The sequence below is a fragment of the Pinus tabuliformis genome, chromosome 4_2 (assembly GCF_031772625.1).
Source record: "Pinus tabuliformis cultivar Carrire ecotype Pingquan chromosome 4_2, CPIR1, whole genome shotgun sequence".
NCBI classification, from domain to species: Eukaryota; Viridiplantae; Streptophyta; class Pinopsida; order Pinales; family Pinaceae; genus Pinus; species Pinus tabuliformis.
Genome location: NC_142304.1, coordinates 30,422,283 through 30,443,489, shown reverse-complemented (window position 1 = coordinate 30,443,489; position 21,207 = coordinate 30,422,283).

Here is a 21,207-nt window from a genome sequence, read left to right as displayed (position 1 = left end):
TATTTTATTGGTTTTATATGAAAATCCAAAAAATTAAGGTTAGAGGCTAAAGTTACAAAGGGCCAAGGGATCATCCCTTGTGGGCCTTATAGTGGGTTACTAAGGTACCTTAATTTGGAAAACTATACCATAGATCTCTAGTATCTAGTGGTCCAATATGGAGTCAAGGTTCTATCATATCATAGTTTCATGCAAAGATCGAGGTCACAACACATGGTCATGGGTGTTTGATGGTTTAGAGCTTGGAGCTTAAAGGTTTTGAAATAATCTAGGTATTCAACAATCTGGTTGTATAGAAGTGGACCCTCTTCAGTGGACTCGAACTATGGATCTATTGAACTAATTGCTTAAAGTGTGGTCCTAACTCAAGGTCATGAAGGGTTGATGACTTAACCTTGAAGCTAGTCAGCAATTAAGTATCCATTAATCTAGGTGCTTTTCAAAGTGTCTTTGTTAAAATGGAATCGGACTCTAGATCTATTAGAATTAATCATGTTTGATAGTCTTAGCACAAGGTCATGTGGGTTTAATGGTTGAGCCCCTAGAGATGGATTCAATGTCGAATAATCTAGGTAAGCCAATCATATGCGTATGCATATATCCATTACACAGAAGTGGACCCATATTGTGAATATTTTGAAACAACTTTCTTACACCGTGTTCATGACACATGATAATGGGTGTTTAATGGTTTAACCCTTGAGGGCCAAAGCATCATGAAATTGGTAATGTTATCCGGGTCATCTGAACTAGATCTCCATGGCACATTGAATCACATCTATATTGCATCTCCGATGGTGTCTCAACACTAATAAACTTTCTTTCATGTTGTGTCAACCTTTGACCTCTCTGTGTTGTCTTAGATTTGGAGATGTGCTATAAATAACTCAAGTTGGAAATGTTTGGGTGTGTGATGGAAATATAATGACTCGATCAATAAGATATTAGTAAGGAAGAGCATGAAGAAGTATAAGGATGAATTCAAAGGAGGATGTGTACAATACAAACATCTTGTCCAAAAAATTGAGCGCAGACAAGTGCGGATTTAGAGGCATGAAGTAGTCTATGGTGCATAGTAAAAGAAGAATAGAGCAAAGCGTAGTATACAAAGTTGTGAAGATTAGATCTAATAGCAAGTGTAGAGTTGAAAAGTACAAAGCAAAGAGTGTTGTGTAGAGTGGAATAGTAGTGTACATGAGTTGTGAATGAATCATAACAAAACAAAAAATCATTACAAATCAAAGGTTAGGAGTTTCCTTCAAGTTGGTACCTATAAAATTAGGGGATAGGAGTCTCTTTTATGTTGGTTATTATAAAATTAGGAGATAGGATCCTCCTTTAAGTTGGTTCACATAGAATCAAGGGATAGGTGTCTCCTTCAAATTGGTGGTTGTAAAATTAGGGGATGTGTAATACCCCTACCTGATCCTATTATCTTACATTATTTTATTAACTTATTGTTGAGTTATTGACTTTGTGCTTGATTTTGATAAGTATCATTAGTATACGCACTAGGTATGCATATGCTAGATACATACTTACACCTCATATGAATACACTTACAAATAGTAATACCTTAGATGATTAATTAATGGTTAAGTTTGAATGATGATCAAGCTTATGGTTATCCTTAAACTTGATTAATGGATAAGCTTTATTAGTGATTATTAAAGCTTAAATATTGATTTATAATTAATGATTATATTTTAAATAATATTTAATTAATAATTAAATTAATAGGATTCTTATGAATCTACGGGCTTGACTAAAATTTGAAGGATAGTATTATTTTATTGCATTAATGAGGGTTGGTTGGGGAATGGACCACCCAAAGTGTTAATTAAGTGACAAAGGGGTAGGTGGAGTTAGAAGGAGGGGTGTGGATCGAGGAGGGTGTGGGGGGTGGGGGGAATATTAATGACATGAATGGGGTAAGGGGGCAACAAAATGGAGAAGAGGAGGGGGGACTTTTTTGTTTGGTCACGCACAAAGAAATGTGAGAGGGAGAGCCAAGAGACAAGGGAGAGAACTCAGACATGGAGAAACTGGACTTGGAAAATGGAGTTCAGAGGGTGTTAGATGGAGAACTTAGATACACTATGGCTGAATTTTGGACATGGGCTCAGAGGGCTAGGGAACATGTGGAGGTTACCTAGGATAGGAATTTGTATCATCTGTTCCCAGTCGCAAGGGTGGAATATTTAGTCGAGTGGTCCCAAGAGGAGTATTACAACCAAGACATTGTAAATATGTATTTTCTTGTTAATTGTTATTGTTAATTTTCATTGTTTAATTATTGGAATTGCATTTCTTTTAACTTTAAAAATGGAAAAATAGAACTATAAAATGAACAAAAATAATAATTGTCACAGTAAAAATGGTTTTTTTTTTTTAAGTTCTTGCTAAGTAGTTCTTTATACAAAATCAAGACCCCAGGAACGAGGTATTATACATCGTATTAGGTATTTATAAAAATTTAAACAATATTAGTAAATTATATGTCATGTACAAAAAAAAAACTTATCATTAATAAATCTAATTATATTTTTTTAATAATCCACTTTAATTTAGAATCAACATTAGGAATACTTCTAATGTTAATGTAATTAAAATTAATTTGCAATAACATCAATTAACTAATTAATTGATAAGATTTGACTAACTATCGTAATTTATATTAGAGGTAATTAAGTAATGATTAAAAAGAAATGTTGAATTGATATATAATGTATTAGTATTATTAATATTAATTAAGGTTATTAAAAGAAAGAGGAAGCAGAGCGTGTTTCCACAATAACAAAGGTTTTGGTGAAGGCCCCTCATACTTTCTCTAGGGGAGCAGGTCAAGGTCACCACCATATGGAAACTGGTTTGTACCCATAATAGTGGTAACAAGGATTTTAGTGATTACCAATGCAGCTTTACCAACAACTTCAAGGACTCATGCAAGTTGAGGATAAACACATGGAGTTGCAAGTAGACGTAGGGATTCTAGGGGAAGGAGCTCATTCCAATGGGCTCCATAGCATTGTATTCAAAATCTACTATGCATCACTTGTTAGGGATACAAGGGAGCCTCATTACCAGCAAGATTACCTTGAGTCACAACCTAGAACCACCCATAGAGAAGAGAAGCCACCTATGGGAGGAGAAAGAAGCCACTATCAGATTTATGCAATGGTTGAAATCCATCAAGATAAAAACTAATCCGTTGTGGTAGAGACCTCAAGTATGAGAAATCGTGTGAAAGTTAAAATTCCATTTTCTTTTTGTGTTATGGGTAGTTTCGTTTCATTGTTTGCATTAGAAAAATGGGGTTTGGAAGCCTATGAGCACACTGACTTTAAATAAGTCAAGATGGATTTTGGGGTAAGACAAGTAGTAGGACCTAGTGGTGATCAATGTTGGGTAAGCCTTGATTTTTGTACAACTAAGTTAAAGGCATATTTCATTGCATTGGGGATGGATGATTTAATCATCGAAATGGACTGGGTAGAAGCTCATCAAGCTTTGGTAGACTATTTCAAAAAGGAATTGATCTATTTAGATGATGAAGGTAGATCAACTGATATCTTTGGTATCAAAAGGGGAGTGTCCCTGTGATTAATCTCAACTATGATGGTAAAATAATACCTCATGCAGTGCTATAAATTATATGTGCTCGAGGCCATAAAAGACACGAAGGGATCCTCCCTAGTTCTGTCAGAGTTTAGGGAGGTTTTCCCCAAAACTTTGCCAGGATTACCCATGAGAGGGAGGTTGATTTCACAATTGAAATAAAATTTGGTGTGGAGAAAGTATCCAAGACACCCTACAATATGATGGTTTCAGATATTTGTGAGTTGCATATGCCGTTAAAATAGTTTTCAAAATTGGGACTTGTTAGATCCAGTCTTTCACTTTTGGGTGAGATAGTGATTCTTTTCAATGAGAAACATGGGTTCTTAAGATTTTTCATAGATTATACTGACTTGAATCGATAAAAAGTAAATAATAGGTAGTTGATACCTAGAATAGATGATATGTTTGATCAAATGAGGGAAGCATCCGTTTTCTCAAAAAAGTGATTTGTGATCTAGATACCACCAGTTAAGGATTAATGAAGATGACATCCAAAAGACTCCCATTTGAACTCATTTTGTACATTATGAGTTCATAGTAGTTCCATTTGGTTTGACCAATGCACCATCAATGTTCATGTGTCTCATGAATGGCATGCTCTAAAAGTATTTGGACCCCTTTGTGCAAGTCTTTCTGGATTATATTCCTGTTTATTCTAAGAATGAAAAGGAGAATGAAGAGAAATTAAGGGTCGCGTTTACATGCTTAAGGGGAAATAATTTGTATTGCAAATTTTCGAAATTATCTTTATTTTATAAGGAAATTCATTAGGCCAGGAACAACATTTCAAGAGAAGGGATTTCAGTTCACCCAAAAATGGTGACAGTCTTAAAAGGATTTGTAGGTGTAAAATAAAATTCTCATGAGGTGCATAACTTCATGGGAATATTGTTGGACAATTGACATTGTATGATTGATTTGTGGGACTTGGTATTTTGGCATTGATGTCAATTGGACTAGCATTGAAGTCAAAAGAAATAGATTCTAGGAAAGAGTTTGCAACCATTTTTCAAGTAGAAAATGCGCTCAAGGACTACATCATACCTTCTCCATTGGAAAGTTCTTTGAAAAATATGTCCAATAGTATGTTGAAGTCCATAAATAGATCTTGGGATCAAATTTTTTTGATAGTTGAAGTAATGATCTTGAAGTCCTTAGGAGCAGGCCGAATTTCGGATGCAGGGACTCACAGGCCGAATATCAGAACCAGGGAAGTAGGTGAATATTGTAACCCCAAATTTCAGAGCTTCGAGAGGTCAGAATATCGAAGGTCAAAGATTTCATAACCTCAATATAAATTAGTTTTGAATAAAGTTTCGATCTAATACCAGGGAGCCGATTCTTAGAACTTCAGAGCTTCAGGAGGTCGAATTATCGGAGGTCCTATATTTCGTAACCTCATTATAATCACTTTTTTAGAATGTTCTGATTTGATACCAGGAAGTCAACTTTCAGAACTTCAAAGCTTCAGGAGGTCAGAATATCAGAGGTCAGAGATTTTGTAACCTTGCTATAATTTATTTTTGAGAAAGTTCTAATCTGATACCAAGGAGTTGATTCTCAGAATGTAGAAGCTTTGGGAGGTTGGAATATTAGAGGTTAGAGATTTCGTAATTTCACTTTGAAGAAGTTATGATATAGGGAGCTTCCGATGTTTTTGGTGTTTGGTCATCGCCAAGGGTTGTGGGGAGTAGGGATTACAAAGGAAATCATTTGTAAAACCAAGGATCGAGGGACCCTTTCTCTCTCCTCGGACATGACACATGGTAGCTATTTATTGGCCCTCTATAATTACATTTTGGAGAAATTCCTAATATAGGGAGCTTTGATGTTGATTGGAACTTGGTTGTGGAAGCCTAAATAACCAAGAGAGTAGAACCAGGCTTAGCACCTAATTTCTATGGAGACGTCATAGGAGTATTTCAAAGGCCAGGGTTTTTAGAACTCTTTATAATTGAATTTGAAGAAAGTTCTGACACAAGGAGCTTCTGATGGTGATTGGCATTTGGTCGTCAAGCCCAAAGAACCAAGGGAAAAGCGAAGACACAAGGAGATAGGTCACCGACGAGATACCGAAGGGCTTAACACCTAAGTGCTATGTCGTCGGTCACAACATCCAATCCTATGGTGGAAATGCGATACAGGGCAAAGCAAAAGGGGCTAAAGGCCAATATCAGAATCTCACGATTTCATAATGTCCAACCTTAATAAAGTTACGATATTCGGGGCTCTGAAATACCAATACAGAGTTGTATGAAGCCATCAGCCACAATGCCCAGTTCTGTGGTGTAAAAAAATAAGGGGCAAAGAAAAAGGGGCTAAAGGCCAATCAGAATCTTGTGATTTCATAACATCTTCGTAACAAAGTTAGGAAATGATTGGGCTCTGAAATTTCAGCACAAAGGTGTATGGAAGATGAATGAGTTGGTAGCTAAGTAAGTGGGCTTAGTAAGGGTGGTGCCCCAAGAGTAATGGAAAATGCAGAGATTGTTGTGTCAAGGTAGCAAGGACCATTTGTATATATTCTTTAATGGAGTAATGGTGACTACAAAGATCGCTCATTCAAGGTAGCAAGGACCATGATTGTGCAGGATGATTTAAAGGAGTCTGTCATGAGTTGAAGTAAGCCACCTATGATCTCCCTGTGCATGCTTCATTGAATTAAATTAAGAACAGAGCCTCAGGGTTTGGAGGTCTAATCATAGTTCAGAGAAGCCATGTTGAAGTTCATTTCAAGCTCTGTGAGAAATTAATAAGCATGGAAGAACCTCCTGGGAGTGTGCAGGTTGACTGAGTATTTATGTCTCAACATGGGAACACTTAGGTTCCCATCCTCATGTTTAATGCAACAACAATGGGTGAGTGAACGAAGCCCATTCTTTGATTTAATGTTGCAATGGTATAATTCAAGAAATATATGCAACAACAGGATGGAGAATCCAAGTGCAGGAGTACACTTGGGAAATGTGAATGGCGAAATGACAACTAGCAGAGATAACATTGATCGCAATGTAGGAGAGGAACAAAACCATGGAGAGAAGTTATGCAAAGTGTGTGAAGTTGTATTATTGCTAGTGAGAAGTGTGGAGAGCTATGTCTATGAGTGCATTGCTGAAGAGAGGCAAACTATTCATGTTCTAAAGAGAGAGGTTGTGTGTGCACCTTTGTTGTAGAGAAAAGGGGCAAACTAGGTCGGTGCTGCTATGTGAGGCCAAGAGAACCTGTGGAATAGTAGAGGGCCGAGAGTAGAAGTATGATACTACATAGAATGAAATTAGTGTTTCTATGTATATGTATTTTCCCTGGTTTCCAGTTTGAAAATTGTATGAAAGGTAGAATAGTGGCTAGAGCAGGTAGTGGTCGGAATTATTAAGAGGTGGGTGCCTCTTGGCAAGTAGTGGGTTTCTATCTTAAGGGGGTTTATGCCTCCTATGAGTGGGTGCTCACAAACAAATTAATGTAATTAAGTAGGTGCTTAATTTACATCATGATAACAAATAGCTTGCTAGTTTCCTCCCTTTGGGTTTCCTTGTAAAAATAAATGCGTCAATATGTGTATACTACTCATGTGATAGATTGTATGTACATGTGAATTGCCTTATCTTGCTGATCATTTGTAAGTAACTGAACTTACTGAAAAGAGTTAAAGACTTATTCATAATTTTTTTTAAGAACCCCACTATTACTGATTCACCCCCCCCTAGTAATTCCATATTCCAACAAATAACCATGATTCATGAAGTGGTTTTTGAATATTTCAAAACCCATCACCACATTACAACATAAGGCAATTAGATATGAGTGGACAAATATGTGTGACACTACATTCATAGATTGAAGAGATTACTGACTAGTGAAATGATCCTTTGAGTGCCTTGTTAGTGTCGGTATCTTAATCCCTCCATCAGTGATCAAGTTTCTCTTTTTGCGTGCATTTTATGTGTCTCATTTGATCAGCTGCACTCCATTAGGTCATGGATCATCTGATGGTAGTAGTTCTTTGTTAATTTCCCTTATGCCTTTCATCTGCTGGTCTATTTTTTCATGTACAGATCATTTGTTGTTATTTTTATTTCATTCCATTTGAAAAAGTCATTTTAGGGTTTCAGGTCTCATTAGGTCTAGGGTTTGCCACCTTGGATTTCAAAAACTCAATAAGAGGTTAGCAGGCACATGAGGATGTTTAATAAGTTCATAAAATCACAAATTTCCCTGATGATTTGCTACATAAAGGGTTTTTACCTCAAAACTCTGTTTTGAGGTGAAAACAGGGTTTTTCTATTCTATGTACAAATTTTATGTAACTTTAATGTTTTCATATGTAATAAAGCTTCAGCTATAGCCCTTGGTCACCTTGCCAAACTCCAGCACTCCATCTACTGCAAAAGAAACAAAAACATCCAAGCATTAGTTCATCAAATGACAAAAAGAGCCAAATTGCAAAAAACAGGGTTTTTTAAGAGCAAAGTGAAAAGGAACTTTAGGAAAGTGGGTTTATAAAATGAAAAATTAAAGTCAAGATGATATAAAGTTCTCTTTGGTGTTCAGAAGACCTCATTTTTATCAATTGAGAGAGAACAAGAGGTAAAAATCACACTTTAAGGAGAAATAAGGGAAATTGCAGCAAATTTCAATTTTTTGTCGGCGCGATGCACCTGGGCACTGGCGCGATGCACCCACCTGGCGCTACGCACCGGGCATAGGTTTTACAAACGATTTTGAATGGGCGCTACACACCTAGGTGTTGGCATGGTGCATCTATTGGCCAAGCTTCAAAATGAATTTCATTGCTTTTCCAAGCCTCCAAGTTTGCAAACAACCTCTCTACAAGTAAGTACACCCTCCCATCTGGCCTAGCAAGAGAGTTTGTCATCCATAGTGGTGATTTGAATATTGAAAAATCAAACCCTAGTTGCTCTCAAAATTGTCTTGCAAAATTGTCTAGGGTTTTTGTTGCTTTTGTTGTTTTTACATCCCTTGTGACTATTTTCTTACATCCCATCCCCCTGCACTAAATTTCCCTAATTCCCTTCCCCTTTCCCTCTCCCATTGACACTAACCTTACCCCCTATCACCAAACCCTAAACCCTATACATAATTCCCACTATTCCCCAAATCCTAATTCTCATTTCCCAAACCCTATCATTCCCTAAAACCCTACTACCATCATTAAAACCCTCATTCACAGTCCTACTATCAGTCAACCCTTTTATCCCCAAAAAGAAAACAATAGTCACCCTATTTGAGAAAATCTCTTCATACTCATCATACTACACTCCACATTTGCAAGTATGGAAACAGATTCAGCATATGAGAGGGATGATGAAACTGTCAGTGATTCTTCCCAAGAGGTTCATGCACCAAGAAAACCACATAAGGGAGGAAAACACATCCGGGAGGAGCCCACCACTCTCACAGAGTTACTAGCTTGCCCTCTTGCAGTAACATGTTTTAAACATCATTCTTGCTACCCGTTTTTTGAGATGGTGAAGAGGGTGAAATATCACCATGAACTTGCTAGGTTATTTGTTCTTCATCTTCACAATGGCCAGGTGAACCTAGCTAGTGTCTCCTTCACTTTGACACCTAAAACTATTATAGAAACAACATGCATTCCTAATGTGGAAGAACAGTGGAATAAGGGACAGCATGTGGGAAAAGAGCATTATGAGCCTTACATCAAGGCTAGTTATCAAAGGCAAATCAGTAGGGTCTTTCCTTTCATATACCTACAAGACACTTATGCTCCACTCAAGAAACTCATTATAAAATATTTCACTTGTGAAGGGAGGTTTTCTCGTTTGTACACTCACCATGTTAGATTGTTGATGCATTTCACTAGAGTGAGGATGATGAACCTCCCCTATTTCATATGTAGAAATATTGAGAAGATGGCTACGTTTTTGCAAAGGAAACCTCTTCCTCAGCGGTTCAGTAGCATTTATCATTTTTCATTGATCAAAATTGTTGTTTTGCATCAGCTGAGCTTGTTGAATATTTCATGGGATACCTTCATTTCACATGAGGTTTTCAAAAGCCCTCAGGTGACCCCATCAGTGTTTCAAGAGGAAGGAGGGCCTTCAAATCAACCATAGGGTCATGAGACTGAAACAACAGGTGTGCCAGTGTTTGTCACTTATGTAAATGGCACAAGGAGACTATTTGCAGTTGCCAAACGAGTATTATCTCCACCTGGGGTGGAAGGGGTCTTGTTTCCTTCACGAGACCACAGGCAAATGCTCTCTTCACCTAGGGTGAAAGGGGCTTTGCCTTCTTCTTCAGAAGTACAGGTATAGGATAAAGGAAAGAAACCATTGCTTGATGAAGGGCCTTTTGAAGGTCAAGATAAAGATTTTGTTTTGATTCAAGAGGAGGATATTGATTTGAGTTCCCAAAACTCAAGACTCAAGGAGGTCATCAAAGAGAAATAAGCTGAAATCCATGCCCTATCTCTTGACCTTGATAGGGCTAAGTGGATCATTAACTTCCTTGAGAAACAAAACAAGCAATTGGAGGATAAACAAACAATCATGGAGCTGGAAACCTTAAGGGAAAACAAGCAAGCAACAAAAAGAAGGAAAGTCAAATTGACACCCCTTGAGCAATAGATTGATGCTGACTGGGAATCATGGTTAGATAGGTTAAATATTCACTTGGAGAATTGTTTGAGAAAGCCAACAAGGAGAAAAAGATGTTGCGCCACATGGCTTATCACTATTTGGCCTGGAACAAGATTTGTAAGACAAGGATAAGAAGCCTAAAAGCCAAGTTAAAGAGAACTTTGAGGAGCAAGAAAGAGCATGATAAGCTCAAGATCTTGGCTGAAGCTTCATTGGCCCAGTATAGCACCTAAAATATATCACTCATGCCAAATTTCAAGAAATTTGGTGAACGTTTTGGCATTTTTGAATTTTTCAGGCAAAAAACAGGTTTTTCCGGCAGGTGCGTATCGCGATCGGCACTACACTTTTGATGGGGACCTCCATTTGAAGAAAACATTTCATTTTTGGATTCATCATGAAAAGTTATGCATGGTCAGAAATTTCTAGGAAATTTTGACAAGTTTTGGACCTCCAAAAGGGCCAAAAACACCCTACAAATGCCCTTTCTACCACTTTTTGGCCACACAGGAAACAGTCTTGGGAGATTGCAATTTTGGAGGCTGCAAATGGACTCCAAATAAAAAAATTCAAGTTTTTCCAGAAAGTAGACTCACCAAGATTTCCAATGAGCTATTCTACACCTAATTTGGACTCCAGGAAGCCTTCCAAAAGCAGCTTGGAAAACGTGTTATGCACATAAAAAATGGTGCTACGCACAAGATGAAAAAGTGCCAATTTTGTCTGTTTGCTCAAAGTTTCGCCTAGTTTTCTTCCAGTTTGACTTTTTCTCTCTCATGGTCAAATTCATGATGTGACATGATGTAAATTCATGTACTATGATTTAAAAATGATAAAAATTGACTTATGGAGGTAGATACATCAGTTGTAGGTGGTTTTGAGTTGAATGAAGCAGTTTCCTAAGTTTTAGAGGCAAGTTGTTCCACTGCCTACTTTTGTGTTCCTAGTTTGGATATGGTTGAAACCACCCCTTTTCTCATGGATTCTACCCCTGATGGATAGCACAGGTGGTTTGAATGTCTATATCATGATCTTTTTTTAGTCATTTGTCAAGGTTGGACTCTTGTGAATGCTTTGAGCACTATTGTACATCATTTTTGCAGTTTGGCAAGGAAATAGACCAGGGTTTGCAGCATGTTGTGGGGTTATTGTGGCAAGGTGACTTAGTATTTTTTTTATTTTTGTGAATCAAGTTATCATATGTTTATGTGTGCCATTATCTCTCTCTTTTCTACTTAACTAAATGAATCAAGTATAAAGGTGGAAATCATTGATGTTGCAATGCTCTACCTTAGGGTTTATTTAGTTTTACATGTTTTCTACTGTTTGAAGAGGACTCATGACACTTCCATGCCCTCTCCAACTCCTCACCAGTCTCAAGACTCTCCATTTCACTTAATTCAAAGTACTAAATCACTTGCCTACCTCTCCCCATAGAAACCTATGCAAAACTAAGTTCATTCCTCGGACCCAAAACTGCCTTCCTCATTTGAGCCAGCAAACCAACCATTAAAATCAATCAAATTCCTCTGAGAATATACCTAGCTTAAAATTAGTCTTTACATCAGTCATCTCTAGCATTATTTTCCATATTTTCCTAAGATTGACAAGGAGAGAGCCCTCTCCCAACCTGGTAGGGCTAGCTACCAGGTTAAGCGGGGTTTGATGTTACCCTAGACCTGCCTTTCTCCGTCTGAGGTAGATTTAGGCCCTAACATAGTGGCGACCATACTGGGGAACGTAATTTTGTGTTCCTCATTAAAATGTATCAATTTTAGATCTGATTATTGATGGTGGACAACGATTAGACATCGGAAGACTGAAATCATTCACCTGGCGACTCCAGTGTCGAAGAATCCCAAGGTTTAGATTTTTTATGGAAACTCTACTCTTCAAGAATCAGTAGCTTGATGAATTTATTGGTGAATTAATTGTTATCAAAATGGATTTGTTGGATCGAAGGTATGCTCCCATGAGCCGAGATCACATTCCAAGTTTCCCAAATAAAATTCCTAAGGTAGATTGGCAAAGGAATTTGCCTATGTTTAAAGATGATGATAGGAATGATGCTACTTTACATTTCGTTAGATTTCTCATGCTTATTTGCAAGTTGAAGGTTGATTTTCCTGAAGACTACTTGATGAAGATATTCATGGCCACTCTGGAAGGTGAAGCCCGATCTTGGTATGAAAGTTTCCTGCCTACTTGTATTTATTGTTTAAAGGATTTTCATGCCATGTTCTTTGAAAGGTATAAAGAATGTTATCCATCCTTGGTATTAGTTTAGGACTGTTGCAAACATGTTTATAGTTTTATTGAAAATCTTGAGAAAATTTGTGAAGATGATGCCTTCATGAACGATGAGATCATGGAAGCCCTGTATGAAAATCCATTTCAGTAGCATAAAGAGAGCTTAGTGGATACCTATCAAGATGCGCGGGAAAATTTGCAGCAGGATCAAGATCTTAGTACAGTGGCAAATGATGAAAGAGAAGGTCTTATTTCAGATTTGCTCATAGTAGATGACCGTATGCAGGGAAATCAAGTTTCAATTTCAGATCGTGATGATGAAGAGTACCTTGTTCTGAATCCCATGAAGGAGAGCTCTGTTGTTGAGATCGTCTGGAAAGAAGAAAACAAAGTTATTGATCCAAGTGTTCCCATTTCATTAAATTCTTCAGGAGGAGGTAATCTAGTCCTTTTATGAAAAACAAGATGAGACCTTTGTTCATGTAAGTGAAAAGTCTTCTTTGGATAACTCAATGGTAAATGATAGAAGTGTTAGTTTTGAGTTTCAAGGACCTTTAAAGTTTTCCCTCGTATGGCTGGTGAGTATTTGATTGCCATGTCATATGAAGATGAGCAACAATGTTTTCAAATTACAGAGACCACGAAATTGAGGATTGTCATTCAAGTTTTTCATGTTTTTCATGTTATTTGAAGAAGACAATAATTATTTGAGCAAACAAAAACAAAAAGTATTATCTCCTCTATCTGAAGATGAGATAGATCAACTCTTGAAGGTCATATTACAACCTGTTGAAGCCCCGAAAATCGGGTCGACAACAAGGGGGATACCCGCCCGGTCCGGACCTTGGTTGGCAGCTCCTTATCCATTTGGTATAGCGGGTCCGACTAGGGATAACGGGACCAGTTTCCCAATCTATGGGTGTGTGTGTGTAGAATTGGATGTTGCTGATCTAACAATAACTATCTAAGCTATTCTAATTCAAACTTTAATCTAATTATATACTATGGTAATCTAATAAAAACAACACATCTAATCTATGCTAACCCGGGATGTAACTCTTCTATTATGCGATCTAAAGAGATTTCATATAACAACTGGTAATAAAGATCATTCAGCAATTATAAGAAAGGAAATCAATTAAGATGAACTATTTCGCATAAAAAGTTAGGCAAAACAGTTATGAACAGCATATCGCATAATAAGCTATTCATACATTAAACATAAATAAATAGCTACCACCGTACAAAAGTGCCAAATGGTAACTCAAGCATTCATGCAATAACATATAAAAAAATAAAAACTGTATATCACTTTAACATATAAACAGAAATGGTCAAGAGATAAAAGTACCATTTATGACTGGTCCTACTCATAAGCTTCAAGCAATAATGATTTATTTCTCCTTGCTCTAACATCTACTAAGAGTACAGAAGTGCAACATCAGTAGCAGATATCAAATGCAAACATCAACAAATCTTGATCCATTCATTCACCAAAACCTCCTCTGAGGGTGCAAAAGTGCATGTTCTGAGGACAAGTTTTTGATAAATTTCTGGACCCTTCTCTAAATGCATGAGAAGGGTTTAAATACTACTAACTAAATAACTTAATTACACATATTCAGGATACGGTTTAAATGACCGCCCTTTTTCTAAGAAAAATTATTTCTAAAAATTAAATCTAATATCTAACTATTTCTGCATTTGCTCCTTAATGTTGTGAGCATTCAATATTTGCCTGGGTAGAGTCGGCTGACTGTCTTCCGCTTTTGGTTGAGCTAAACAAACAGAAATGGCAAGCGTTGGCACCATTTTTTCCAGCAAAATAGCAGATATGCTTTAGAATCATCTTTGGCTATGTGGATTTACTGTGTATGCTCAGTAATAACCCAAATTCCACTTGGTTAACCCTTAAATTGCCTCTGCCTTTGCTTTCTTGCATTTCGGGCTTACGAGTGACTAAGCAGTTAAGGACTTTGCTTTTTGAGCAATTTTCTCAGCGATGCGCGATTAGCGCTAGGCGCTAATCGCGCATCGAAAAATGCCTCCGTTCTTTGATCCGGGCCTTTCTGGTGCATTTTTCGCCTTTAGCGCCTTTCCTTCACTGGGTATAAGCTTTAAAATTTTGCAAACATACTGCTTTTGTGAACTTCTACCCTTGAGCGTTAAATCACCTGTTGATATCAACATTGTTCAACCATTCATTGAACCATGGCTTTGACTGATAGATCTGTAATGAATAGCTCAGCAGTGCTCTGAAATTTGCGGCTCTGTTGCATGCGGTATCCATTCATGAGGGCATTTCTTCTCTGCTTCCGAGCATTGGAGCTTTACCTTTTTCCTTAATCTCTCCCTGCACATTGCTTCATATTGTTTCTGTCTTTCCTTCCTACAGTTCACACATAAGGAGAGCGTAATGATAATAAAAATTGACAAGAAAGCTCTGAGCTCTACGGATGTACAAAAACATGCCACCTGACATGAACTAACTCTTTGAAAAACACAAAACTGTCTTTCATTAACACTTGGCGTACATTCATTAATTTTCATTAACGCGCGTATTCGATTTTTCTTGAATGTTGAGCCAAGGAAAATCTGCGATGGACGATCTCTGCGATTCGCATCATAGCATCGCATCATCGCGTTATCGCATTTTATCAAGATGTGTTATTGCAGGGTTAGCCGATCACGTTTATCGCAGAATCGCATATTGTTGTTTCGTGCGATCGCAAGATCGCTGATCGCAGTATCGCATTATCGCAAGATTACAGATTGTTACAATTCGTTAAATAGTTATGTGCTGTTTTTGTGATGTTGTGATATGCGATGTCGCATATTGACCATCGGTGATTTCTTAAAGTTTTCTTTTATGAGTGTTTCTTAATGCATTCGATGTGATGGATTTCGCGTCGCATTCTCGCAGTTTATCATTTTACTCACAAGGAAATGTCCTATCTTCTTCGTGCGATGCGATATTTTCTTAAGGAGTATAATACATGAGTTTTAATTGAATTTTTTGAATTTTTTACTAAGGTTCCCCACTTACCTAGTGTTATTGCTAATACTAAATAAGGAGGGGGGTTGTTGGTGGCCACAACAATTGGCGATTCACTTGGAAGAACCAGTTATCTCTGTTTTCCTATTGAATTTTTCAAACTTCCAAAACAGAAAATTTTTCAGACAATTAAACTTTGTTATGGACAGATAGAGCACATTATGCTTTAAACTTTCAATGATATTTTGTTTCAACCTCTTTTCATTCTAATTATTTGCTTCCTTAGGCTAGTCCTTGTATTTACATTAGTCATTACTTGGTCTTGTAAAGATAAAATAAAGTCTCCTCTGTAAACTAGTTTTAAATATGCTCATTTGCCGTAGGTAGAGCCTCTGCTACCAGCAGGCGTTTATAGCCTCGACAGGGTTACCTGTTACCAACAATGATCCTGTATCCTACTTAAGGTGACCTACAACTTTCAAAGAAAAATCCATATTTACACTTATTTCTTTGATTTTCTTTCTATTCTTAAAGAACAATGTCTTGGTTTGGTAGCAAAATTATGACACAGTCACTCACTTGATTCATAACTTTGCTAAACAAGCTGGCTCATGATGAAACCCCTTGTCTTTTGATTGCAACAATCTTGAGTCATTGCCCTGTTGTGGTAGACATTATTGGCAAAGTCAGCAAGTTATGATATATGTGATCATGATAAGCCAGCTCGTGATGAGACCTCTTATTCTTCAAGATATAGTGTATCCTTGGATTATCCCTCTGGAAGCTGCGATTTTCCTTTAGCAGGGAGGAATTCATTGTTTCCTTAAGATGGCTCTGGACAACAATAATAGAGTTTTTGGAAACAGCTGTTCTACAGAGAATCTTCATTTTGTTATTGATACCTTTCATTATGCTGATATAAAACAATTTCTTCACTAAAGGTTGCTTTCATCAAATTCCTTGAAGTTGAAACTCGTATCATATCTAGGCTAAAGTTTTTAACTGTATCTGTCAATAATAAAGACCAATTTTCCAAAAGATTTGCTATTTATACAAGCGAAAAGCTTAAAATCTGAAAGATAATAGGTGTCTTTTTCGTAAATACCTAATGTAACCACTCACAACTGTTTTTATTATGAAAAGAAAAACTATTCTACAAAAATAGAAGAATAATCTTCTATGGAAAATATTTCTTGAGAATTTGTCCATTAACAGGCAAAGGATCCCTCCTACCTGCTAAATCCTGTAACACAAATGTTGATGGACCTATGACTTCAACAATCTGAAAAGGACCGAGCCACATCCTTTGAAATTTTGTGTGTTTGCCCTTTTCTTCATGAGCCTTATCCCACTTTAAAACTAAATCTCCGATCTGAAAATCTTTTCTGGTCATTATGTTTGAATCAAAAGAGGATTTTACAAGTGCTTGATGATGAGCATGAGTTTTCTTAGCTTGTTCTCGTTGTTCTTCTAATTTAATTATTTCCATTTGTCTCAGCTGTAAGGAGGAAGTGGGTACTTCATCAATGTATTGTACTAAAGACAAAGAGGGAATGGCTAAGTGAGTTGGAAGAACCACTTCTTTCCCATAAACTAAATTAAAGGGAGAAGTGTCGATTGAAACTTTTTGCGTTATCCTATCTGCCCATAAAGCATATACCAAAGCTTTGTGCCAATTCTTTTGATTCTGGTCAACTGTTCTTTTAATAATCCTAATTAGGTTTTTATTTGTTGACTTGGCTAACCCATTACCTTGCGGATAGTAATTGGCCGAATATTTAAGTTTGAATCCTCTTTTAAGTGCAAAATCAGTCATTGCATTTCCAGAAAAGTATGATGCATTGTTAAACATTAAAGCAGATGGCAATCCAAACCTAGTGATTATAAATTGATCAATGAACTCTATAATATTTTCAGAATTAACTGTCTTGAGCGAAACTGCTTCTACCCATTTTGTGAAATAATCTGTTGTCGTGAGGATGTATCTATGCTGCTTAGAAGAGTGAGGAACGATCTCACCTATTATGTTCAAGCCCCACTGACTGAAAGGTTGCTCGATGTTTACCGGCTGTAGTGGCAGGGACGGCTTCTTTTGTCTCCCAGCAGTAGTTTGGTAGACTTGACATCTTCTCACGTAACTGTGCGAGTCTTTGAACAACGTGGGCCAGTAATATCCTGCACGTAAGATTTTATGTGCAGTAGCATCTCCAGCATAGTGTCTGCCTGCTGGCCCATCATGGAGTTCCTGCAAAACTTTTTCAGCTTCAGTTTTTTCAAGACACCTAAGAAGAACAGAATCATAATTTTTTCTGAAAATAATATCATTTATGAGCTGATATTGTTTAGCTTTCAATCTTAGAGCTCTTTTCTTAGTATGATCAAGGTGTGAAGGAGCATACATGTTCCTAAGATACTAAATGATATCAGCATATAATGATTCTGCTTCGTTTAGGCTTACCTCACCCATTTGTACCTCTTCAGATGGAGTTTCAGAAATTTGCGATGCTCCGACCAGCATTTTGCAGAAGCCTTGACCTCTTACAATGTTTGCTGGTTTGATCTCAAGGTTGTATTCCTGTAAGGCAGTAACCCAATTGGCCCTTTTCTCACCCACATCCTTCTGCACTAGAAGATTTCTTACTGCTAGAAACGGTACTATGATCTTAGTATGGGTTTTAAGTAAGAAAGGTCTGAAGTACTCGACCTCTTTGAAAATATCATAAGCCTGTTTCTCCACGTCTGAATAATTGAGTTCAGCACCTTGTAAATTTGAGCTAAAAAACGCAATTGGAGCTTCTGCTTTTTCTTGATTCGCTTGAGTTAGTATCGCGGCATATGATTTATCTGAGTCAAATGTGTATAAAATAAAATATTCTGAAAAATTCGGGGTTGCTAAAAATCGAGCATTAATAATAGCTTGCTTAATCAGGTTGAATGCTTCATGTTCATCTTGACCCCATTTAAAATTTGAATTCTTTTTAATCATGGTCTACAAAGGAGACACGATTCGCGAAAAATCTGGAACGAATCTCTTTACAAAATTGATTTGACCAAGGAAATATTGCATGGATTTTTTGTTGTGAGGTAGGGATATTTCAGAAATTTCTTTGATTCTGTCGGGATCAATGTGAATACCGGACTTTGACACTATGAATCCTAGAAGTTTCCCTTCACTTAATGCGAAAAAAGATTTCTTTGGGTTAAGTGAAATTCCATACCTTAAACACCATTGAAAGATTTGTTTCAGGTCTTTGAGATGGTCGCTTCGCTTCTTGGAGTACACTGTTATATAATCCAAATAAATTACTACAGATTTATTGACTAAACCTTTGAATACGATGTCCATGGCTCTCTGAAATGTAGCACCAGCATTAATCAAACCAAATGGCATCTTTCGATATGCATATGTGCCCCATTTAGTTCTGAATGTGGTTTTCAACTAATCATCAAGATGTACCAACACTTGATTGTACCCTGAAAATCCATCCAAGAAAGACATTAGTTCTGAACCTGCCACCGCCTGCAGTATTTGCTCCATAGGTGGAAGAGGAAAATTGTCTTTTTGACAGGCTTTGTTAAGATTCCGAAAGTCAATGCAAATCCTAATATCTCTGTTTTTCCTTCTAAGGGGTACCATATTGGAGACCCATTTGGAATGTCTGACGGGAAAGATTATCCTGGCTTTCAGTAACTTGTTGAGCTCGGTTTTTATCTGATTTTCTAAATTGGGATGGATTTTTCTCAGTTTTTTTGGACAGGTTTTTCGTTATCAATCATAGGAATAGTATGCTGGATGATAGAAGTGTCGTATGTTTTCAGCTCATCATAATTCCAGGCAAAAACATTTTTATATTGTCTCAAAAGACGAATATATGCTAGTTTCTCTTCAGGGGCTAGGCCGAGGCCTAGATTAATGTTTTATGGTTTAGCATCGGTCCCTAGGTTTACTAATTCCTAGTTCAAGGTTGAACTGTAGAGTTTTGAATTGGTAGACCTCTTAAACCGATCTTTCAAATCGTATAGGTCTTCTAACTTGACCACCGACTTCGGTATAGCATTATTAGTGCTATTTTGTTGCAATTGTTGATCGTGCTGGTCTTCGTCAATTATTTGATTGGAGTAGGATCCTTCAGATGTAAGGAAATTTACGATATCTGGATCATTATTGAATACTCTCCAATTTGTGATGTTGTCAGGAATGGACGGTCTAAAGATTAATTCTATTGAGAATCTATCTGGACTAAAATCTTCAGAGGGAATAAGCTTAGAAGCTACATTAGCCAAAAGGTCTGCACTTGCGTTTTGGAGTCTAGGGATTGAAGAAATATTAAACGTTATGAAATGCTCAGTCAGATCTTGTACTAAAGATTGATAGTGTTTTAAGTGACTTGATAAGCAATGTATAGTGTTACGTACCTGCTTAATCACAATCTCAGAGTCTCCAAAGACTTGAAGATACTTTACATCTAACCCGATTGCCTTGTACAGGCCTTGAACCAAAGCCTCGTATTCTGTTGTATTTTTTGTGCAATTAAATTCGAGTCTACATGTAAGCATGATATTTTCTCCTTCTGGACTAATCAGAACGCATCCTACTCCTGCTCCTTCGTTAGATCTAGAGCCATCAAAAAATAATTTCCAAAACAAAGATGTATTTACAGGTTTATCTAAAAAATTAATACATTTCAAACTATCAGTTCGAGAAAAATTCTCAACTTGGGACAAAACAAAATTTTCTAAATAAGGTGAAGCATGAGCATTGAAATTACTGAGGAAAGAATCTACCGAGTAATTTCCAATGATACTACTGTTATACGCTATCGGTTCATTTTCTCCCTCTAACTCCGTTACTATGTACTTCTGGTGTAGCTCTCGTTCAACTTTTATTTGATTCGGTTTACCGTTGTAGGGCAGCCACATGTGCGACCAATCAGTTGCGAAGTATCCATGGAGTTTTTCTGACCAATCCCTGCTAAGGATTAAGCCATAGAATTCTGGGATGTCAGCAACTAGAATGTCAATAACCTGACATACCTTCGGGTTGGATGACAATCTTATGGTTACTTGATTTAGTTTTCCAATCACTTCGACTTGAGATCGATCGAGCTGAACTATGCGCACTATGGATTTCTATGGTTGAACATTTAATTTGGCACATATAGATTTGGGTAAAATATTCGATGAAGCACCGGAATCTACTAAACAATTGTGCACATTTTTATTGAAGATTTCATAAGTAAGGAGAAACGGGGGAGTGTGAGATCTTGATCTTCCTCCAATCAAGGCGATGTCATTTGGATCAATCTTACTGATCACGTTCATTGGACGTCTTCCCATGTTGTGGGAAGCTTGAGAAAGTACAGCGGCAGGCAAAGGTGCAACTGGCATGGCATGTAATTCTTTCATCATTATCTTCTGTTGATGTTTCAATTTGCTCAGTTCGTAAAGGGTGATATTAGCCCTAGTCTTTTTCATGTCATCAATAATATTGTACTCCATTTCATCCGACACTATCAGTGTTTTCGATGGAGTCATTTCATCTGCTTGGACTGGGCTAGTTTGAGTCGCTTTGGACGTCGTTTTCTTTGTTGTGACTTTATCTTTTGTTGCAGAGCTTGCGCTCTTCTGTTTAGGGGTAGTTTGGGGGGGATCAAGCTGATTTTTACTTCGTGTGCTAACTGGAAATACTTCTTGATCTTCCTCTTGTGGGAGGATGAAATC